The sequence below is a fragment of the Coenobita brevimanus genome, chromosome 63, assembly GCF_032717465.1.
Source record: "Coenobita brevimanus isolate Jiangsu-jjx chromosome 63, ASM3271746v2, whole genome shotgun sequence".
Lineage (NCBI taxonomy): Eukaryota > Metazoa > Arthropoda > Malacostraca > Decapoda > Coenobitidae > Coenobita > Coenobita brevimanus.
In genome coordinates this window covers 38,821,781-38,841,698 of record NC_137016.1, presented here as the reverse complement: position 1 = coordinate 38,841,698, position 19,918 = coordinate 38,821,781, and the positions used below count along the sequence as shown (strand labels likewise).

The window sequence follows — 19,918 nt, the reverse complement described above, 5'->3', positions numbered from 1 at the left end:
TCCTCACCACATTTCATTCCTCAAAGTAAATGTAACAGTCTAATGAATAATGCAGTCATGATTATGGCATCATCATAATCGTCATCGTCGATCATCCAGACCTCCTTTCCCACCCTAGGGCACGGTGAGGAGTAGCAACACCCAGACAGTCAAATTTTACCCAGTTCAATGGGCCATGCTTCTGTACATTCGCCATTCAAGCCCTTGAAATGCTGGTTCCATCAGATAGGCCAAAAAATTTCACCACGTTCTGTAGCTTCACTTTTTTTTTTTAATGCATCCGACTCTGGGCATAGGCTTCACAGTCTGCTTCCAAGGCCTAGTAGTCCTCCAACATACCATACACCTCTACATATCACCACTTCGATGCTAACACCCACCGTCCATATTGAATGCATGCTAGGGCTGTCTCATACAGGACTGGTGTATTGGTATTAGCGGGGTTGGTTTTATGACATGTCGGCAGGTCTTCTGGTAGATCAGTAAAGTCTGATATTATGAAATTCAAATCCTTAAACTGTTCCCTGCCCCTGGGGGATTTGAACCTGGGTCCAGTAGGACTGCAGGCCACCTCTCTACCATTTGAGCCTGTATATCTATTGCCAGACACCTTAATCCTGTAAGAGGTTGCCACAAACAAATCGCCTCCATGTCGCTCTGTCCCCCACCATTTCATTGCCCTGCTCCCAGCTCACACCCCTCTCTCTCATATACCTCTCCACTCCATAACTCCATCTCATCCCTGGCCTTCCCCTCCCTCTCCCCCCCTCCACCTCACTCACATGCATTCTCCTCATCAATCTCTCACTCTCCATCCTCTCCACATGTCTAAACCACCTTAGTATGTTTCTCCTAAGGCTTCCTATCACGTCCACATCCACACCGCAACGCTCCTTCACTTCCTTATTTGTCAGTCTCTTTCTCCATGTGACTCCACATGCTCCTCTCAAATAACTCATTTCCACTACTCTCTCTTGACTTGTGTCCCTCCAACAAGGTCCAAGCTTCAATTCCATACGTTAGAGTTGGTATCACAATACTGTCATGTAGTAGCTTTTTCACTTCCATGCTCACTTCCCAGTTTCTTATCACTGCTTTCAAGGAACCAGCAACCTGTCTTCCCTGTTGCACCCTTTCAAGCACTTCACCCTCCAAACTTCCATCCCTACTCATCACACTACGCAAGTACTTAAATGCACTCACATTTTCCATTTCCTCCTCTTCCAGCCTTACTGTACATTCACTGACTTCATTTCTCTCGAAGACCATAACTTTACTCTTCCGTACATTCATCCTTAGATTCCGTTTCATACACACTCTCCCAAACTCATTCACAAAGCCTTGCAGCTCCCCTTCACCTTCACCCAGCAACACAGTATCATCGGCAGACAACAGTACAGGTACAGTAGTTTCCAAACGCTGCCCTCTCTCACTAGGGCTGCTCCAACATCCATGGCCCTACTTTGTATCCTTTTTTTAACCTCATCCATATACATATTAAACAACCATGGAGACATGACACATCCTGTCTCAATCCAACCTTCAAATAGAAAAATTCATTCAGGTCACTATCCACATGCATTGCAGCCTTAGCACCCTCATGCATACTTTTCACAGCCTTCAACAACAACTTATCTACTCTATGTATTCTTAATACTTTTCCACAATCCTTGTTTATCCACCCTATCATTCCACAAAAGCCGCATACAACTTCTTTCCCTTCTCTAGAAACTTTTCCACTAAAGATCTAGGAATGAATATCTGATCTACACAACCTCTTCCCTTCCTAAAACCTCCCTGCACGTCTTCAACTAATTCCTCTGTTATTTCCCTGACTCTGTCAATAAGTATCCTACCATATACTTCTCCTATTACACTATGAAGGCAAATGCCCCTCTGATTACCACACACTTCTTTTTCCCCTTTTTCTTTGTACGTGGGAATAATTATAGCTGACTTCCAATCCTCCGGGACTCTCCCTTCCTCCCAGGCCAATCTGCACGTCTTCCACATCCATTCTACTACTATCTCTCCCCCATGCTTCAGCATTTCACCACACACTCCATCAATTCCTGGGGCTCTCCCTATTTTAACTTTCTTCATTGCCTCCACAACTTCCATCCTACTGGTTTCTTCCTCTCATCTCACATCCTCTTTGTCCCAGCTATTCCCCAGCCAATGTGAAAGCTGTTACTTTAAAAAGAGGTGCCAAATCCCTGGTTATGCACTTCTCTGCACAAAATTCATCCAGCCAGGTCAGTCTCTTGTCAGTCCCTTAGCCTCACCAACATCCATACCTCTCTTCCTGACACACTCATCCACCATATCCCCCACCTACTTCTTGGCCTGCCTCACCTCCTCCCTTCTTCAGATTCATGCACATATGCCTTTTTCACCACTCTGTTTTCATCCTTGTCTCCACATGACGAAACCATCACACTACACCCTCTGCGATTCTGGTGTCCACAGACTTCCTCACTCCGCATCTTTCACAAGTCACATTACAGTAAACCCTCGATATAACAAACTACAGTAATCCCTCCAAGATCTGATGTAATTGAGCCAAAGGCATGTCTGGGTCGTGGTTTTGTCCGGGACTTGGGAAAAATACCTCTGGACAGGTACTTACAGACCCCAACCCAACCTAGCTTTGAAAGCCACCTAAATGACTCCCCACAGGACATGCACAGCACCTATTTAAGACCCTGTTCAAAGAAATAAGGGAGAGAAACCATGAAATAAATGAAAAGGAACCAGAGAATGAGAAATTAGAAGTGAGTGTGGAAAATGTTTAGCAGTGAACAGGGTACTTACAACACATCCTTGACCATCACAAAGATTAACCTGCCTCCTTTATTGCTCTGAGAGTGGTGAAGGTGCACTTGAAGTACATACAGTAATCCAGTGTTGTGCTGTGCTTAATCCTTTGCACTGTGAATTATAATTGTTTAACAGTGCACATTCTGTTCTTACTTGCGTCATGCCAGTTGCAACACACCAGTGTTGCACTCTGCACTTAAACCTTTGCACTCCAAATTCAAATTTCTTAACACTACACAACACCTTAAGTTCTTGTGTGGTCTAGTGTTGAGGTATTGCAGTTTATTCACTGTTTATTCACAAAAACGAGCATGTGGGTAGCCATGGCAACAAGCATGCAGTCATGACGACAGGTAGACAGGAACTGGGGAGGATGCTGGGGTGTTGTAGTGGATGTCGGAGGAACTGTGCGCCAAAACTCAAATGTTTGTCACCCAGTGGCAGATTTAATGTAGGGATGAATACAGATTGATTTATATATATATTTTTTTTTTCCATTACATTTTTTGGCCATTTTTGGTGTCCAAGGACCCGAGTCCAAAATGTCCGGGACTTGGGGTGTCCGGGTCTTAAAGGGATTACTGTAATTGTGGGGAGGGGTGGGTCGCTATATCTGATAATTTGTTATGTCCGTGGGTCGGTGTTATCTGAGGGATTACCAAACTTAGGTTCCTATATCTGGGGAGTCGTTTGGTCCCGTGTGTGCAACCACAATCTAAACCTACTCTGTGAAGTTTTACATGGAGAATCCAGTGGTTTATGTATTGTAGTTATACATGTAAATACCATCCTGTGTGAAGTTGTACATACAAATACAATACCTACCGTATAGTAAGAATACAATATAATGTACGGCAGTGCTGTTACAGTACACTTACCATGCCAGGAAGCGATGCTGTAGTCACCGTAGGAGGAGGGAGGTGGGGGGGGGGGAATTCTGAAGAAGTTAGATGCTGGCATCACACAGTACCCCTGTATGCCAGAGCACACCACACTGTACACACCAGAAATTTTTGTACTGTTATCACTAGGGCACAATACTTAATTTAACACTTGATTGTACAAACTGAACATTGCAGAACAATATTTACACTTAACTACAGTACTATATACACCATATATACACTTTACATGACACTTTATTCACTCATTCTTCATCAGATTCGGCAAATATTAATTCTGGTGGCTCTGGTTTCACTTGTGTCAGTGAGGTAGGTGTGCTAGTGCCAGAAGCCAAACTGGGGAGACTCACAGAGGATGTCGAAGCAACAGACACACTCGAGGTCTCTGACACTGTATGCTTTTTTTTCCCAGGAGACGAGGCAACAGGCTTGAAGAAGTCAGAAATTTTCTGCTGGACTTGCCTGGCCTGGTTTCTCCTCATCAGGTTCAGCCTAATCCATCTGAGGAGCTCATAGTTCTCCCCAAGAAATCCATCAATGTCATCTGCAAGAGCCAAGAATGTGTCTGCTGCATCGATGGCAGCAGACAGGGATGGCCGATGTGTCCTTTCCTCTTCCTTCTCCGCAGGTGGTTCAGGCGTGGTTAATTCTTGGACTGTTTCCTCCTCTGTCTGGTGGTGGTATCCAGGCAGACCACCATCCTTGTCCAGCCACTCCTCCACCTCTTTTGCAGGGATGGAGCCTTGGCCAGCTGCAGCCAACATTTCAGCTGCCTTTGGTGGCTCAAACCCCTTGAAATCAGGCTTCTGGGTTGTAGCCATGGTTTTTTTTTAGGAGTTTGCACCATGCATTGCAGAGATTAGTCACTGGCACCTTACTCCAAGCCTCTGCCCAGTTCAGTATGGCATCCTTGATGTTAGATTTCTTAAAATTGTCCAGTGTCTTCTTCCCCTTGGTGTCCACATACCTCTACTCCTCCATCCCATCCTCAGTCACCACTAAGCACTGGTCCGGGTAAATATACCGATAGTCCCTCTTGGCACTTTCAATCACCCCTTGGTCCATTGGCTGAAGTAAGGCAGTCTTGTTGGGTGGTAGAAATATCGCCTTGTATTTTTCCATCCTTGGAACACATCTTCGCAGTGGAAGGGTGGGCTGGGGCATTGTCAAGGAGGAGCATAGCCTTTACATCTTCCCTACTGATGCCATACCAGGCCTGGTGCTTCTGAACGGAGGGGTCAAAACTGTGATGGAACCAGTTGTTGATAATATCTTGGGTAAACCAGGCAGACGGGTTGCTGTGGTACAGTAATCTGTAGGAAGCGTGTCCATAATATCTTTGAGAACCCTTGGCTTCTTACTCTTACGCACAACGACTAGTTTCATGCGGTGGGACCTGTCGATGTTAGCGCGCACCAACACAAATATGTGATCCTTCACACTCTTCCTCTCCAGAGTGCTGCTTATAGTCTTGGAAGCCTGTGTATTTTGGGGGGGTGACTTCCAAAAAAAGACCAGTTTTGTCAGCATTTTAGATTTGGAAGTCTTGAAGGCCCTCCTTCTCCTTCAGCTGATGAAACTTGTGTATGAAGGGGTCCACTGCATTGGTGTTGGCACTTAGAAGCTTGCTCGTGATAGCCCTATTCACAATGCCATGACGCTGCCTAAAGCGCCATAGCCAGCCATCGCTGTACTTGACATTGTCGTGGCCTAAGTGACCAGCAAGCCTCTGCGCCGCATATTGAATATCAACACCTCGAACAGGAACACCCTCTGTTCTCTCCTGCGTGTACCACTTATACACTGCCTTGTCAAGATTTTCCATGGGAAGTCGTCGCATCCAATAGAGTTCCTTCCCCTTCTTGCCGCCCTCCACTGCTTTCATGGCCTCCTTCACCTTCTCCTTCGCCTTGATGAGGTCATGGAATGCTGTTTTCTTCAGGTTGTATTTATTCAGAAGTTGACATTGTGTTACCCCTTCCTCATACTCCTGAATAATTTTATATTTCTCAGTCAGGGAGAGAAGTCTTCCTCTTCCCGTTGCTTGAGGGTAAAGGGCTTGGTGATTTGGAAGCCATTCTTGCCGTAGGTAGGTCACATGTGGTATGAGAGGTAACGCAAGTGAGAGAGGTAAGGCGAGAGACAACCACATGGAGCAAGTACTACGCACAGACTGAAAAAGGCCCAGCGCGGAAAGGGATGAGGCGCATGGGTTTAGCTAGCCTATGTGACTCATCGCGTGGGCTGGCGGATGCATCCATAACGTTGAGTCACAGGAAAGCCGGCTGATACGCAAACTTCCACCGGATACAGCAAACAAAGGTCGCTATATATTTGCTCTGGGAAGGGCGGGTCGCTATATCTGAAGTTCGCAAAAAGTGGGTTTGCCATATTTAGAGTTTACTGTATTCGCTGTCCTATGATTATGGCTTTTTGGGGGGGGGGAGAAATGCCATGATTAAGTGATTTTAGATAGGGGAATCTGAGGGATGCAACCCAACCAAAAACCTCAGTTATATGGTTACCACCCAGCATAGTAAATGGTTTCCTGAGTACAGGAAACCATTTGGCTTGTCGCTCAGTGTACAGTAGAGACCATACAGCATCCCTACATTGAATGAGTGGATGATGGGCTTGAATGATGAGTGAATGGAAGTATGGCCCATTAGATTGGGCAGACTTGGGCTGTATGGACGTTGCTACTCCTCACCTTGCCCTAGGGTGGGAAAGGAGGTCTGGATGATGGTGGGGGGGGGGGGGGAAGGATACTGAGCCTATTTTTCCCACATTATGACAAATGTCAGAATTAAAAGGGCCAGTCACCTCGTCAGGACTGGCTGAAAAAAATGCCCATTCCTTAATGGGAAATTGTAAATCACGATATCACTGAGTGGGTCCTGCCTGTATTCTTGGTGAGAATTAAGGACAAGGCTTGTTATTGATTTAATTATTGTATATTTTACCTGCTGTATGTGGTAGTAAAGTGAAGCAAGCATTGCCATAAAAAAACAGGAAAATATGCTTAAACATTGCACAGAAATTAAAAACTTACATCTGAAGCAGTAAAGGTATTGGAGTGATTCAGGTAATTGATTGTACAGGTAGTTTTGTGTGTTCTGGGTATGCTTTTCTTTGATGGCAAAAATCCAAACCAGTAGCCAATATTCCCCCCCCCCCAATGGTTAGTTTGTTATGTTTTCTGTTGTTTGCCTTGGGAAAGGAAAAGTTTGCTCTAAATAATGTGCTGTGGCCTCTTCATGAGTGTTTACTACAAGCATTCTTTAATGCATTCAGTCAAGATGTACAAGTGGTGGTAAATGTAAGATGAGTCAAACTTCATCAGTTTCCCATTAAGGTGTTTTTAACTGTATACAGTGTGTCTGCCCTTTTCTCTCTTCCTCTTTTGTCTTTCTTTCCTTCATTCTTTCCTCTTCCTTCTGCCTGTGGGTAACTTTACACTTCCTGTTCTCTCCTTCTTTCCTTCATTCTATCCATTTCCTTCTTCCTGTGGGTGACTACACTGAGCAACAAGCCAAATGGTTTCCTGTACACCAGGAAACCATTAGTATGCTGGGTGGTAACTATAGAACCAAATTATGGCACCTGGTGGTTTAGTGGGTAATTAAGGTGTGCCAATCAGATTGAACCTTTGTAGGTTTATATCCAAGAGATGGTTGAGGTTTATTGCTCATGTAATGCCACTAAGGGATGAGTGAGGCTGGTCACTCATCTCAAATGGCAGGACCAACTTGCCTCCTAATGCTTCTCATGTGGCAACATGGGATTGGATGATGGATGGCTACAGTAGGCTACTGAGTGAAATAAAGAGCATACCGAGGGGTTGTTTGCAGAAATGTGCAAGCCATCAAAATAATGATTTTTTTGGGGGGGTGGGGGCAAGTCATCACAAATATGGGAACTCTGTGATGGAATTCCACAAGGCTTTGTTCTCATCCACTCTGTTCAACCTATACATGCCCTCACCCCAACCACCCAGAAACATTGCATCATATATTCATATGCCGACGACATCACCATAACAAGCACACACCATGTTGCAGACACAGTCTGCACACTGCAGCAGGACTACCACAACATACTGCAGACTTGGATTAAGGGTATCAGGCTGGCGATTGATCCAGCCAAATCCATTACCACACTCATCATCAGCAGTAAACATGAACACAGTTACTCCTCTTACATCATGCTGTTACAATGTACATGTACCATCCCCCCCCCTCCTCCTGTAAGATTCTTGGAGTGACATAATTATGACACTGGACTCACCTTCAAGGACCACGTACGAGACTCTGTGCTCTCGGCATCTACAGGGCCAGTCTTAGGGCAACAAAGAGAAACAATACAAACAGTAAATTACAGTGAGACCTGACTATCGCTGACTGATTGGGAGAAAAGGTGGTTGGTATATCAGACTGTTCATTGTACAGTGTAAGATGTCCAGTAGGGATCCGTTACATTGGACCAAGGGACAGTACAATAGATACATAGCCTACCTTGTGAAAAATGATCTGGAAAGTACTCCAAGTAGGAAAAGTTTGGCTTGTGTATCCTGATATACAATAGATCGGTAAGCAATACAGAATTTATCTTGGCCCTCTTTTCAGTAGATGCTAGTGAATAGATGTGAGAAAACAAAAAAAAATTATTTTTAGTTTACCTTTGGGTTTGGTCCCAGATATACTTCTTGTACCAGGCCTTGGTTCAATATAGAACAAACATTTTCCTGTAGGATCAAGGGGTCTGTTAAAGCAAGGGTCTACTTTGGATCAGTGATGTATGCATTCCATGGCATGGACTCCCATCCTATCGAATACTCAACGCCTTACAAACCATACAGAAAAACACCCCACACATAACCACTGGCTGCACCAAAACCACTCCCACAGCTTACTCACACATGGAAACTAAATTCTCCCTGCCAGAGACTGCCTTGATGTGAGAGAGAGAGAGTTTTATGCAGCAGCCTGTGCCAATACGCAACTCTGTCATCGCTTGACAGACACACACAGCACACCTAGGCACATAAAAAGTCACAAGACAAACATTATTAAACAGCATTCCATCTCCAGACATTCCAACACCACCAGTGAACATTATGCTTTATGCACTAGGCAATACTTAATCAAAACACTATTTTACAAACCCCATCCCTCTTGACATCCAACCATCGGAGGTGTCCTTAAATAGATGTGATGGAGTTCATCCAGCCATACCCAGATCAGGACATCTGCCAGCCCTCCTCAGCATGGCACATGCCATGCTTGTAGGATGGACTTATGCAGCATAACACACACAATGGAACACTGCCAGCACATGTCACACTAAGATCTATCTATCTATCTATTGCCAGACGCCTCAATCCCGTTTGGTGTGGCCACAAACAAATCGCCTCCAAGTTGCCCTGTCCCCCGCCATTTCACTGCCCTGCTCCCAACTCACACCCCCCTCTCTCATATACCTCTCCACCCCATCCCTCCATCTCATCCTCGGCCTCCCTCTCCCTCTTCCCCCCTCCACCTCACTCACATACACTCTCTTCGTCAGTCTTTCACCCTCCATCCTCTCCACTTGGCCAAACCACCTCAGTGTGTTCCTCATAACGCTTCCTATCACATCCACATCCACACCACAACGCTCCTTTATATCCTCATTCGTCAGCCTGTCTCTCCACGTGACTCCACAGGCTTCTCTTAAATAACTCATTTCCACCTCTCTCACTCTTGACTTGTGTCCTTCCAACAATGTCCAAGCTTCACTTCCGTATATTAGAGTTGGTATCACAATACTGTCATGTAGTAACTTTTTCACTTCCATTCTCACTTCCCTGTTTCTCATCACTGCTTTCAAAGAACCAGCAACCTTTCTTCCCTGCTGTACCCTTTCAAGCACTTCACCCTCCAAACCTCCATCCTTACTCATCACACTACCCAAGTACTTAAACGTACTCACAGACACATCAATGGTGTAATGAACCAGTGGGATAGCCCTATAGAGGCATTTGTTTGCTTGTGGTCAACAGGTGTTCTCAGTCATATGGACTTGGATTGTGAAACATCAACAACAATATCATTTTGTCTTGAAAGGAAACAACACATTAAGATTATTCATGCACCATCAGAAAACTTTTGATCTTTGTTTAAATTCATGCAACCTCTTCATGGTATCTGTGTTGCAAAGAATGGGATGACACCACACATTTGAAGAAACATTAAAGAAAAAAAAAGTTGGTATGCTGCAGACCCTAGGTCAGCTTCCCTACTTTAGGTTAAATGGTATCACCCATATTTTATCCACATTTTACTGTTTACATTAATGAGCTCCAAAAACATGTAGCCTACTGTAATTCAGGCTAACAGCAAACTCATGATATTAGTATAGTTATGGCATGGAAGATACTAAAATGACCTTCAGCTTGCTTCCCCGCATTGGGGTATAGAATCACCTACAGTATATTTTACCCACATTTACTCCCCCCCCCCCTTTTTTTTTTTTCCACATGGGACTTTAAGAAACCTATCTAACTCTTGTAAAGAAAGCATTTGTAATGCAGTGTTACCATGTTAATGGCATACAGTTTGAATACTGAGCCATCCATTGGCCAGTTTTCCTTCATATGAGTGTTTGGTGTTGCCTGTAATTTGCGCGTGTGCGCACACACACACACACACACACACAGACGTAGAGGAGTAAGAGAAATAGATCATGTGGACAGAGAGGACCTCTTTGTGGAAGATGATGGAAGAGGACATGAAGCTGAAGTAGAGTCAATGCCTCATTAATGTAAAGAAATTTAGTTTTCCAAACAGAGCTATAGACAGTTGGATTAATTTAGAGGGAGAGGTGGTGCAAGCAGAGAGCATCCATGTTTTAAAATCTAGATTGGATAATAAATATTTGTAGAAAAGAGAAGGGACAGCACGAGCGAAACCTAAATCCTGTATAATACAATTAGGAAATACACACACACACACACACACACACACACACACACACACACACACCAAAATGGTCCCCAGTCTGGCAGATCTGTTGTACAGAGATAGTCTGGAAAAGCTGGATTTGCCATCCTTAGAAGAAAGGAGAAGGAGGAGAGACATGATTGCAGTGTTCAGGACCATGGTGGGAGTAGATAAAATTTACAAAGAAGATCTGTCTTTATGGGATTAGAGAGTAACAAGAGGACATGGAATAAAACTGAAGAAACCAAGCTGCTTGAAGGATATCAAGAAATATAGTTTTCTTTATAGATGTGTAGACCTGTCGAATAGCCTGGACAAAGAGATCGTCCAGTCTAAAAACTTAAACGAGTTTAAAGCTAAATTTGACTTGTTGAGAAACAGAGACGGGACTCCACGAGCGTAGCTCATTTCCTTTATATCACAATTAGGTAAATACACACACACACACACACACACACACACACACACACACACACACACACACACACACACACACACACACACACACACACACACACACACTGAAAATGATTTTCATTAGAAAACTGTTGATTAACAGACCAGTACAAATTTTTGCTGCATAAATGTTGTGCATGCATCTTCCATATTTTGGAAAAGGATTTTAATGAATGAATTTGTGGTAGGTGGGTTGCCCATCATCCACCCACTTAGTGTAGCGGTACTCTGTTTTTAGGGTAGTTCTGCATTGAGTGGCAAGCCAAATCATTCATTCATTCATTGCCAGACGCCATGTATCCCAGACGGGGTGGCCAATGGCTTAGAGTTAATTGTTTTACAGGGAGGGGCACTAATCCTCCACCAACCCAACTTGACACGTAGGGATGCCAACAGCATCTGGTGTTCCCAGGCGGTCACCCATCCAAGTACTAACCAGACCCAACGTTGCTACTTACTGTGCTAGGTGGTAACCTTATAACTAACCAACACGTGTTCCCTACATGACAACAAGTGGGTTGGTGGGGATTAGTGCTGTTCCCCGGAAAACAACTAATTAAAAATAAAAACAAGAAGCCTCGGACCAGGACTGACCAACAGGTGACGTCTAAGGACCGAACAAAGAACACGGGACGGATTGCAACATGGAATGTAAGGGGTGCAAATGATGAGGTGAAAGAGATTTTTCAGGTGCTTGAAGATGCAAAAGTAGATGTTTTTGGATTAACTGAAACTAAATGGAGAGGGTGAGAGAATAGAGTATGGATGGGGTATATGTGTGGGAGTGGGTGAGAGTGAGAGGGCAAAACAAGGAGTGTGTATTGTTGTATGCAAGAGATGGAAGGAGAATATACGAGAGTATGGATCAGTTGGCTCGAGAACTGTGTGGGTAAGATTGAAGGTCAGACTACAAATGTGGCTGATTGTGTGTGTGTGTATGCGTCAATGCAAGATTGTGCAAGCAGAGTAAAAGAAGAGTTCTGGACTAATATGGAAGCATGCATAGAAAAGTTTGAAAGGAATGAGAGAGTGTTTTTGATTGGAGATATGAATGGAATGGTAGGGAATGTGAAGGTGGCTGGAGTAGTGGGTAAGTGGGGTGTGCCTATAGAAGTGGATGAGAATGACGGAGCTCTAGTGGACATTTGTGCTGGGAGGGGGTTGGTGATAGACAATACCCTCTTCAGACACAAAATGATCCACAGGTATATTTGGTGAGTGATGAGAAGGGTTGGTGGTGAGCTGAATGAACGTAAGGCAATGATTATGTGTGTGTGGATGATAGAATGAGGTGTGTAGTGGATGCAAGAGCATGTAGAAGTTGGGGGAGTGGACTTTCTGACCACAACTTGGTGGTGGTGAAAGTCAAGATTGAAATAAAGTGGAGGAATAGAAGAAAGGAAGGACAGGAGGAAGTAGTTCTTACAAGGAGGGTGAAAAGGTTACAAGAGGATGGAAAAAAAGGCAGAATATAAGAGAGAAGTGGAGGAGTGATTGGGTTAATATGATTTGGAGCAGATGGGGGATGTGGAAGGTGTGTGCAAGATATTCACTGAAGAAATCTGTGCAGCATATGAGGTGGTGTGTGGAGTGAAGAGAAGACAAAAGGGGGTGCAAGGAAGAGCATGGTGGAATGAAGAGGTGAGAAAGGCTGTGGCACAAAAGAAGAAAGCATACAGTGAGTAGATGGGAAGCAGGAGTGTGGTAGAAGTTGAGAGACAGAAGAGAGAGTAAGAAGAGAGTGGATGATGAATTTGGAAGGAATTTGAGTGTAAAGTGGAGGGAATGTAGGAGAATGTTCTGGTAAGAGGTAAAGAGAGTTAGACAGGGTGTTAAAGGAGCTAGTCAGTGGGTGGCAGACAACAATGAAAGATGACTAGTGGAGAAGGGAGAAAAAGTGAGCAAATGGAGAGAACACTTTAAGGAATTGTTGAATATAGAGAATGAAAGTAATACGAGTATAAGTGGCTGGACAATGGCTGGGAGAAGGAGGGATGTGAGAAGGGAGGAAGAAATCAGTAGGATGGAAGTTGTGGAAGCAATGATGAAAGTCAAAACAGGGAAAGTGCCAGGCATTGATGGAGTGTGTAGTGAAATGCTTAAGCACAGGGGAGAGATAGTAGTCGAATGGATGTGGAAGATGTGCAGATTGGCCTGGGAGGAAGGTAAAGTTCTAGAGAATTGGAAGTCAGGTATATTTATTCCCATGTACAAAGGAAAAGGGGGAAAGGAAGTGTGTGGTAATCTTAGGTGCATTCGTCTTCCTAGTGTAATCGGAAAAGTATGTGATGGGATACTTATTGAGAGTTAGGGAAATAACAGAGGAATTAGTTGGAGAAGAACAGGGAAGTTTTAGGAAGGGAAGAGGTTATGCAAGTCAGATGTTCATTCTTAGGTAGTGGAAAAGTTTATAGAGAAGGGAAAGGAGTTGTATGCTGCCTTCATGGATTTGGAGAAAGCATATGACAGGGTGGATAGACAAGGATTGTGGAAAGTATTAAGAATATGTGGAGTAAATGGGAAGTTGTTGAACGCCATGAAGTGTATGTATTAGGATGCTAAGGCGGCATTGCGTGTCAATAGTGAACTGAATGAATTTTTCTGTTTGAAGGTTGCATTGAAACTTGGATGTGTCATGTCTCCATGGTTGTTCAGAGTGAATATGGATGGAGTTATAAAAAATACAAGGTAAGGCAGTAAATGTTAGAGCAGCCCTAATGAGAGAGGGCAGTGTGTGGAAACTCCCTGTACTGTTGTTTACTGTGTTGTTAAGTGTAGACGAAGGGAGGCTGCAAGGTCTGGTGAATGAGTTTGGGAGAGTGTGTAACAAATGGAATCCAAAGGTGAATGTAGGGAAGAGTAAAGTTATGGTCTTCAAGAGAAGTGAGGTCAGTGAATGTACAGTGAGGTTGGATGAGGAAGAAATGGAAAAAATGATTGTGTTTAAGTACTTGCATAGTGTGATAAATAAGGATGGAAGTTTAGAGGGTGAAGTGCTTGAAAGGGTACAACAAGGAAGAAAGGTTGCTTGCTCTTTGAAAGCAGTGTTAAGAAACAGGGAAGTGAACATGGAAGTGAAAAATTTTCTGCATGACAATATTGTGATACCAGCCCTAATGTATGGAAGTGAAGCTTGGACCTTGTCAGAGGCACACAAGTCAAGAGTGATAGCGGAGGAAATGAGTTATTTGAGAGGAGCATGTAGAGTCAAGTGGAGAGACACTGACAAATGAGGAAGTGAAGGAGTGTTGTGGTGTTGTCGTGGATGTGATAGGAAGCATTAGGAGAAACACCATGTGGGGAGGATGGAGAGTGAGAGACTGATGAGAAGAGTGTATGTGAGTGAGGTGGAGGGGGGGAGAGGGAAGGGGAGGCCAAGGATGAGATGGAGGGATGGAGTGGAGAGGTATATAAGAGAGGGGTGTGTGAGCTGGGAACAGGGAAGTGAAATGGTGGGGACAGTGCGACATGGAAGTGATTTGTTTGTGGCCACCCCTTATGTGGTTAAGGATTCTGGCAATAGATAGATAGAATTAAGTGTAAATAGTTCATTAAAGTGTGTATGCATTTTTCTGATACACCTTGTAAAGTTTACGGCACAGCCATCGAGCTGTCACACAGTTTTATCTCAATCCATCCATGATATTGAATCATTGATGTAGACATTCATCTCCACACTCTTAATCGTGCATCACTACCATCATCAAACTCTACAGTTTTCAATTTTTTAAAATCCATACCCTAGTCTACATACATGAAGTCTCCCATAATCCTTCTTTATTCACCATATCATTCACAATTACATGATCCATGTTTTAAGTACTTTATGGTCCTCATCACAAACTTTCTCATTGTCTGATGTTCTTGAAGATATTTTGTATATACAGTATATCATCTACCACTCTTATAACCACCCAGTTCATCACTCACTAGACAGTGATAGTGTATTGTCACCTTTGTATATACAGAACTGTACTTCAGTGCTTGCTGCATCCCCATTCAGCCTCTATGCTGCATTCTTAACTACTGCCTTTAACTTAAACGTTCTTGACCAATACGTGCCAACTTTGTGAACCATCAGAATCAGTATTGTTTACCATCTTTGCTGTTGTTGGTACCATCTGTGAGATTTTTCTTAGCATTGTACTACTCATTCCTTTTCACTTACTTCCAGCATTTTGTCTCATTTAATGGCCACCCCTTTTGGGATTATGGCGTCTGGCAATAGATAGATAGATGGAAGTAGTTTCCTGTTTTCATACCAGTATATCATGTGTGAGTATGTGAGGTGGTATGTGGGATGAAGAGAAGACGAAAGGGGATGCAGGGAACTGCAATGGTGGAATGAAGAAGTGAGACAGGTTGTGGCACAAAAGAAGAAAGCATAAAGTGAGTGGATGAGAAACGGGCATGGAGGAAGTTGAGAGACGGAAAAGAGAGTTATATGTAGAGGGGAAGAGAGAAGTGAGAAGATTAGTAAGAGTAAGAAGAGAGTGGATGAGGAATTTGGAAGGAATTTGAGTGTAAAGTGAAGGGAATGTAAGAAAATGTTCTGGAAAGAGGTAAAGAGAGTTAGACAAGGTGGCAAAGAAGTTAATCGGGCAGTGAAAGATAGGAATGGTAGAGTATTAGTAGAGAAGGGAGAAAAAGTGAGCAGATGAAGAGAACATTTTAAGGAATTGTTGAATATAGAGAATGAAAGTAATGCAAGTATAAGTGGCCGGGGATTGGCTGGGAGACGAAAGGATGTGAAAAGAGAGGTTGAAATCAGTAAGATGGAAGTTGTGGAAGCTATGAAGAAAGTCAAAATGGGGAAAGCCCCAGGAATTGATGGAGTGTGTAGTGAAATGCTGAAACTTGGGGGGGAGATAGTAGTGGAATGGATGTGGAAGATGTGTAGATTGGCCTGGGAGGATGGTAGAATCCTGGAGGATTGGAAGTTAGGTATAATTATTCCCCTGTATAAAGGAAAAGGGGAGAAAGAAGTGTGTGGTAATCAGAGGGGCACTTGTCTTCTTAGCGAAATACAAAAAGTATATGGTAGGGTACTTATTGACAGAGGTAGGGAAATAACTGAGGAATTAGTTGGAGAAGAACAGGGAGGTTTTAGGAAGAGAAGAGGTTATGTAGATCAGATATTCATTCTTAGATCTTTAGTGGAAAAGTTTCTAGAGAAGGAAAGAAGTTGTATGTGGCCTTCATGGATTTGGAGGGCGCATATGACAGGGTGGAAAGAAAAGGATTGGGGAAAGTATTAAGAATATATGGAGTAGATGGGAAGTTGTTGAAGGCCGTGAAGAATATCTATGAGAGTGCAGAGGCTGCAGTGCATGTAGATAGTGAACTGAGTGAATTTTTCTGTTTGAAGGTTGGATTGAAGCAAGGATGTGTTATGTCTCCGTGGTTTTTCGGTCTGTATATGGATGGAGTTATAAAAGAGATACAACGTAGGGCAGTGTATGCTGGAGCAGCCCTAATAAGAGAGGGCAGTGTTTGGAAACTCCTTGTACTGTTGTGTGCAGATGATACTATTTGTTAAGTGAAGGTGAAGGAGAGCTGCAAGGCATGGTGGATGAGTTTGGGAGTGTGTGTAAGAAACAGAATCTAAAGGTGAATGTATGGAAGAGTGAAGTTATGGTCTTCGAAAGAAGTAAGGTCAGTGAATGTGCAGTGAGGTTGGATGAGGAGGATATGGAAAATGTGAGGGCGTTCAAGTACTTGCATAGTGTGATAAGTAAGGATGGAAGTTTAGAGAGAGAAGTGCTTGAAAGGGTACAACAAGGAAGAAAGGTTGCTGGTTCCTTGAAAGCAGTGATAAGAAACAGGGAAGCGAGCATGGAAGTGAAAAAGTTATAACATGGCAGTACAGTATTGTGATACCTACAGTAATCTAACTGGAAGTGAAGCTTGGACCTTGTTGGAGGAACACAAGTCAAGAGTTAGAGCAGTGAGTGTAACGTCATCATAAGACCCACCACTCATTGGCAGCCTGAAGAAGTGCTTGCTGGCATGTTCATCTTTCTTTCACTACAACTTTCTTCAGGAGAGAGACAGGCCATGTGTACCAGCCTGCAGCGTGTTGGGACAAGAATCTACCTTGTTATATAGGACTTTCAACGATGGTGTAAAGATGAACATGCCATGAAAGCATTTCCACTGGATAGAAAAATGGTGGACAACTGTACTGTGACCTAAATCTCAATTATAGATATTTGGCACGTTCATCGTTATTCGACTAAACATATTTCGTTTTTGTTTTCATTTTTAAAGGCTCCAACATGCTTGCATGCGTCGGCCTTGGTCACCTAATGGCGGCTCTCCATGCTGCACGATCTATTGCAGCCTCCCTGTTCAGTTCCTTAACCCTGAAGTCACACTTAATGACCTCATCCCATGTCTTTCTCGGTCTACCCCTCATAACCCCACCACCAATATTAACACTTCTCACCTTCCTCATCCAATCATCATCCCTCATCCTCTCCACATACCCAAACCATCGCATTCTACCTCTTCTCATCACAACACCAATACACTTCAGTTCCATCCTACCTCTCAGCTCTTCCACCATAAACCTAGCCCCCCCAGACCTTGCGTGCAGGGACGCACTACACATCCATCTAATCATTGTCATTTCTGTACGTCTGAGCCTGCGAATATCCTCCTCCTTTACTGTCCAGGTCTCAATATCATACAGCATTACACTCCTAATATATGCTGCATACAAAGACCCCTTAGCACGTAGGGAGAGTCCTCTCTGTCAGGAGAGGCAACAGCTCCCCGAACTTCTTCTAACCACTTCTCACCCTAGCCACAGAGCTAGCTCCAGCCCCACCTCCAGCACACAGCATGTCTCCCAAATAACAAAACTCTTCCACACACTCAAGAGATTCACCAGCAAGTTCAGTCCTTTCACGCCTGACAATCTCCACGTTCTCTCCCCGACACACCGTACACATAAAATCAGCATTATCTCGCAGTCTACCTCTGATACCACTACATCTCTTGTGCACCCATTTGTCACAAACACCGCACAAGATGGAATTACTTCCCATGCCCTAGTGGCAAACCGCACGTGGCCACTCTCCCTTGTCTTTGACAGTACCGTCACCAACCCTAGATATCATCACTTTTGTTTTATTTGCTTTTACTCTTAAGCCTTTGTGCCCCATACCATCTCTCCACTTCCTAAATCTTTCCTCCACCTTCCTTTCGTTCTCTGCAATCAACACCAAATCATCAGCATACAACATCTCCCATGCGAGTTCGTTTCTGAAGTCACATGAGAGGGCTTCAGGTACCGTGATAAACAACATGGGACTCAAAACTGACCCCTGATGCACACCAATGTTCACGGAAAACTCATCACTCAAATCTCCATTCACTCTTACCTGGGTGCGAGCACCCACATACATAGCCATAACCACCCTAACCAGCCACTCCTCCAAGCCAAGCTTTCTCATTGCCCACTTCATATATATATATATATATATATATATATATATATAAAATCATGGTATCTCTCTTACTTCCTTCTTTCCTGCCTTCCTCTTCTGTCTTTCTTCCTTCATTCTTTCATTCTCCTTCTGTAGGTTATATGGGTGTCTCTACACTGGGAGACAAGCCAAATGGTTTCCTGTACACCAGGAAACCATTTACTGTGCTGGGTGGTAACCATATAACCAAAGTATGGCACTAGGTGGTTTAATGGGTAATTAGGGCACTTCAGTCAGATTGAGCCTGTGTAGGTTTATATCCAAGGGGTAGTTGGGGTTATTGCCAGTCAGAGAAGAGTGAGGCTGATCACTCTCATCTTGAATGTCAGGGCCAACTTGCTTAGCCCAGGTGTCTACGCTTCTCATGGAGCAACATAGGATTAGATATTGTATGTATATAATCATGATATCAAATGGATTAAATTCCCCTTATAACACATGTGGGATAGAACCATTCTGCTGACTCGAGAATGGGACGTTAACCTTTGTTATGTTCACTGCCTCAAAAAGTATCAGTGCATTGTGGATCCGACATCGTCTGGAATGACCCAGCCATGCCGAATTAACAGCCTGTTAATGTCTGTGCACAGTACAGGTATATTATTTACCACCATTCCCTAAATATTATAAAAGTTACAATTAGTAACTGATATAGCAGTCATCTATCATTTGAGCTGCCAGTGTTTGCAAGGACAAACCTCATTTACTGGTGTTCTTCAGTCTATATACAGTAATCCCTCCAATAACCGATGTAATTGAGCCAAAGGCATGTCTGGAAATTGGGTTTGTCCAGGAATTGGGAAAATGCCTCCTGGACAGGTACATATGGACCCTTACCCAGCCTAACTCAGAAAACCACCTACATAACTCCCTAGCGGACATGCATATCACCTATTTAAGACCCTGTTCACACAAATGAGGGTCAGAAAGCGTGAAATAAATGAAAAGGAACCAGAGGATGAGGAATTGGAAGTGAGTATAAAAAAAATTAGCAGTGTTCAGGGTACGTACAACACGTCCATGGTCGTTACGAAGATTAACCCGCCTCCTCTAAGGCTCTGGCAGTGGTGAAAATGCTCTTCAAGCAATCACAGTAGTCCAGTGTTGTGCTGCACTTAATCCTTTGCATTGTGAATTATAACAGTTTAACACTGCACATTTTGTTCATACTTGTGCCACGCCATTGTGCACTCTGCACTTAATCCTTTGCACTCTGAATTCTAATTTTTTAACACTGCACAACACTGCAAATTCCCATGTGGTCTAG

General features: G+C 43.6%; 1 protein-coding gene across 1 annotated transcript in view; it reads left to right on the top strand.

The window, feature by feature from the left end:
* The window catches only part of Set2 (SET domain containing 2), a 147,143-nt gene that overhangs the window by 5,381 nt on the left and 121,844 nt on the right, over positions 1 to 19,918 (top strand). The gene's annotated exons all lie outside the window — the stretch shown is intronic.